This window comes from Nicotiana attenuata, unplaced genomic scaffold, assembly GCF_001879085.1.
Source record: "Nicotiana attenuata strain UT unplaced genomic scaffold, NIATTr2, whole genome shotgun sequence".
NCBI lineage: Eukaryota > Viridiplantae > Streptophyta > Magnoliopsida > Solanales > Solanaceae > Nicotiana > Nicotiana attenuata.
In genome coordinates this window covers 482,515-487,665 of record NW_017670401.1, presented here as the reverse complement: position 1 = coordinate 487,665, position 5,151 = coordinate 482,515, and positions in this window count along the sequence as shown.

Sequence of the window (5,151 nt, the reverse complement as noted above, 5' to 3'; positions counted from 1 at the left end):
TCTGTTGCATTACTAGCTATTGCATTTGTTCTAAATAGAGTTACAAGTAATTTCAGGGATTGAATAGCCTAATTAGGTTTTTATTTTGTGTAGACATTTTATAAAAAATCAGAAAATAAACAAATACAAAAAAAAACAAAAAAAAAAAGGATGCAAAGCAAAGTAAGGAAAATAATACAAATTGCCCGGATTGGGCTGTTTGTGTTCAGTCCAAACAAAAACACCCCAGCCCAAGTTTCCCCAGCCCAAGTCTGCGCAGCCCAATACCCCACCCGGTCCAGTCCTCTCCATAACAAAACGACGTCGTTTTGACGTTGTTTAATCACAACCGTCCATCTCCCCATATCCAACGGCCCAGTTTTGGTCTCGAGTTTTAAATAAAAGTGTCCGAATTATTTAGAAAAATTTGAGACCAACTTCACCTTCCTCGTACAAACCTTAACTCCGATCACCGGCTCCGCCATAAGCCACCGTCCCACCACCGTCCCTCCGCCGTCCGCCACCGGCCGGAAATCGCCGTCCGCCGCCGGCCGGAAATCGCCGCCGCCGGCGGCGAAGCTCCAATCAACACCAAAAATACACCACAGATTCCTCTTCTTCTCCTCTTTCCAACCCCCATAACATCATCTTCCAATTCCTAGCCAAACTCCTCGAATATTAAATCTAAAGTTCCGGCCAAAACGCAACCTTATCCAAACCGGCCCAAATTCACACCCCATAGTCCCCATGGCTTCCTCATCGTTAATCCCCAACCAAAATTGTTCAAATCTTGCTAGAATTCCTCAAATTTTAAATCTTAAAAAAAACTGACGAAACCCTAACCGAAGAACCTTGAGGATTTCTGATCGTAGCTCCCTCAATCATGTGAATTCTTAGGAAAATACATGATTGGGGATGTTACGGATCAAGAATCCTCGAGGATTCAAACAACAAAATGGTCCGAGTCCTTAATCAGAGTAGGTATGTTTTCTTTCTTCTAATTCTTGTTTTTTATGTTTTAGCAGTCATTGTTATTTGATTTTAAGTGCATAGTAGTAGTTTGATCCTGAATGTGTTTGTTTTTGCTCCATTTTTTAATCATTGGTTTCGTTTTAATACTGTTTTGATGAAGAACCAATATTATAATAATGTTAGTTCCAGTTTTAAATTGATAAATTATTTCTTAGTTCAATATTTAGGGTTGATTGATTGGTTATAGTTGATTTAGGATTAAATTAACCATAGTCAAATATTAAGTTAAAATTAAAAGGGGTTTGGGTAGTCTAGAAATTTTAGAAGGCTTAAAGGGCAGTTTGGACACAAGAAAATGGTACTTTCAGCAGATTTTGTAGTTTGTGGAAAGGGTTAAGGGTAGAATAGAGATTGTGATAGGCATAGAACCTTCTAGGAAGGGCTGTAGTGTAGATTCTAATAAACTTAGGATAGTTGCTTGCATAACAAGTCAGAAATAGTGGGGTAAAAACTAAAATTGAGATAGGGACTAAGGGGGGTAAAGGAAATCTGAAAATTGAACTTAGTTTACCTATAAATAGGCAGTCATTTTGCCTTGAGAAAAAAGGTTTGGAAATTCTGAAATTTGGCTAGTGAGTTTTAAAAGTTTTGGAGTCTGGAATCAGGAGAAGTTTGGTTGAAGAACATTTTCTGAAATTTGGAGAGGAATTAGAGTTTTAAAAACAGAAGATATAAAGGAAAAACACTGTTCCATCGAGTCCTGGACATCTGGTAGCTGTTGTGATATTTATGCTGTGATAAATCATGAACAACTGGGAACTCTATTTAAATTGCTAAACTAAATCTGGTTGGTCAAGCTGGTGCTAGACTATATTGGTGTTTGCACTGTTGATTTTCGGTTCTTTGCTGGACTCTCAATCTTATTCTTGAGCTTGTTGAATGGATTGAATTAATACTATCCTTCAATTTCTCCTGGGCTGCTGTTGTACACTGTCACTGCTACTGATTTTCTCTTGTCTCGTTTGCAATCACCAGGTACCCCTTGAATCTGCCCTGCTGTAATTCTGAGTTTGAAATGGAATGCAAATTTTACTTATTGGACATTGCTGCCTGGACTTAGCGTACTGATAGTAGCACGGATAGGTAGACTTAATTGTATAGCATAGTTCAATGTTATATGTATGAAAACCATGGATAAACTGTATAAATTGGACTGCTACTTTGGTTGTTAGCTATAGCTTAGTCATTCTCATGTTAGATTCTCATATTATCTTGAGATCCAAACTAGGCATTGACTAGAATTAATTGTAAGATCAAATGTGTGTGCTGTGCTCTTGCAAAATAGATAGGGCCATCAAATTTAAATATGGAATGCCCAGTAGAAATGATTGTTTAATGTTATCTTTGTTGAATTCATGTTTCCAGTCTTGGAATGGGCAAATCACTGATGAAACTGTCCAGGCCATGAATTGGGCCTAATACGACACAGCTGAACAGTGTCAGGCCCAATATCTTCATGTTTTTTTTTTTTAAAAAATGAAATCTCTTTTCAAGACCCTGGGGCTGGACCTCGAAAGCCAGGTCTTGTTGAATGCCAAGCTGGGGCCTGTTTAAGGCCCATGTTTGAAATAATATACGAACAGCTCTGAACATGAATGGAACAGCACCATGGGCTAATTATCAAAGCCCAGCATACTGAAAATCTCGACCGGCCTATCGAAGTATTTTTAGATTTGAGAATATTGGAATTGAAGTAACAATTTGGGCTTCCTAGGCTAAATAATACATTTAAATTAAGAGGTTCTTCTCTTTGTTTAAGTGTGAATCTGAGTTTGAAGCCCGAATTACATAAATGTTAGTTTGTCACAATTAATTGACTAGGCCTTTTTAGGTATAAAAGAAAAAATGGAAAATCACGTACGTTTAGCTTAGTCTTTAAAATAAACATGAAATGAGCCTCGCCAAATAAAATCCCAAAACACACGGCCATCATTTAATTAATTTTAACTCTTAGAATTTGAGGTGTGCCATTTAGTGAATTTCCATGGCCCTCGCAAAGTTAAAAACCCGTTAGTCTTTTAGGCGCGTATTTTGATAACGTACTTTCCTAAACTCGGGTGCACATTTATGTGACCCAAATCCAATCCTCAACAAAGTCGAAATGTATCAAAAATCACGGGTGCACTGGTGCAACGTGGTTCGAGACGCATTTTCACGACGTTGCAATTTCCCCAAAATAACAATAACAGCGGTCCAAAGTTAAAGAACAACACAAAACATGTATTAAAATCAAATATTTAGCCGAATCCGACAGTTGAGCGACCGTGCTAGAACCACGGAACTCGGGAATGCCTAACACCTTCTCCCGGGTTAACAGAAATTCCTTACTCGGATTTCTGGTTCGCGGACTGTGATACAGAGTCAAGTTTTTTCTCGATTCAGGATTTGAACCGGTGACTTGGGACGCCATAAAACTCCCAGGTGGCGACTCTGAATTTTTTAAAAATAACAAATCCCGTTTCGATTGTCACTTCAAATTGGAAATAACTCCCTTTACTACGCCTTTGCGGGTGTAGTAAGTAAAAAGGAGGTGTGACACTACTAGCTTGTGGTTCCTCCATATAGTTAGCATTATTTGCTGATGCTCCCCTGTAATTTTCTGAACTTTGTGACCTATTAAAGCCTTTTTTTCTGTTAAACTTATGACCCGGAGGATATCCAACCAACTTGTAGCAATTCTCCTTCAAATGCCCCTTCAAATGGCAATAATCACAATACATTCCATTATTCTTCTTGAACTTATTGTTCTGAGTAAAAGCAAAGGTTGTTGGATCAGTCATATTCATGTGCTGCAATCATTGGCTAAGCTGTGAAATCATACTAGACGGTGATCTTTGGCTTCATCTTGCATGATCATGTTGTAAGCTTGATTAAATGTGAGCACTGGTACAGTCAACAACACTTGACTCCTTGCTTGTGCATAAGTTTCATTTAATCCCATCAGCAACTGTACTAACTTCTGTTGCTCCATATGTTCTGCATACTTCTGGTGTTTCTCACAATCACAAGGAAGTGGCACCATCAACCAATACTCATCCCAAGCATTTTTCAGCTTTGAAAACACTCTGAAATTGAAACAGTCCCTTGGCTCATGGTGCAAATTTTACGTAATAATTGATACACCCTAGTTAGATTCTTCTTATCAAAATGCTCAAATCTACCCAGATATTATGTGTGTTAGTTGAGTATATTAATCCATTTGCTAGCTCTTTCGACACAGAATTGGTAATCCAGGAAAATACGAATGTATTACATCTTTCCCATTCATGCTCTACGTCACCTTTGTAATGCTCTTTGAGGCACTTGCCATCTATAAACCCTAATTTATTTTTTGCCAATAATGCGAATCTCATTTAATTACTCCATGCGATGTAGTTTTCAATTCCATTTTATTGTTGCGGAATTAGATGCTACCTGATGTATCTGGTAGATACAGGTAGAGAGGATGACGGAGATGAATGTCAGCGAATTTCTACGAATTGCTTTTCTCCACTTCTGTGATTCCTTGCGTCATTTTTCAAATTGAATTTCTCAGCAATAGACATGATTGATATTAATTTGCAGCGGAATAGCGTCAATTACAGGAAATTGGAAAAAACTCGAAATTGATTCTCTCAATTCTTTGATATTCAAACAAATTGTGGTAGCACACTACCAGCTATCCTCTATTTCTCATATTCTCAGCTCAAAAACGCCATGGATTCATGGCTCTGATACCATGTTGAAAAGGAAACTGATTCTGAGTTCGAGAGGAGAGAAGAACAATCGCAGATAGAGAGAAGGAGAGAACTACTCTGTATATTATATAATGAAGTAGTTAGTTGTTATACTTGTACCCCTTCAACTATTTATAATACTACTACTATACCTCATCTTATATAATTAATTAACTAATCTACTGACTCTCTTTACAAATAAATCTGTACAATTACAATTGTCTATGTACAACACCTACTGCTATGATCAATTTCTACAGAACTGGACCACCATATTTCCATAGAGTTTTCTTGTGGAATGGATTAAAAATAACTTTTGAATGAGGTCAAAGATAAATTGAAAAAGATTATTTACATGTTCTACCTCCTATATTTTTATGAAAAGAATGAATTTGTTTCTTAAAAGGACACCAAACTGTCAAAA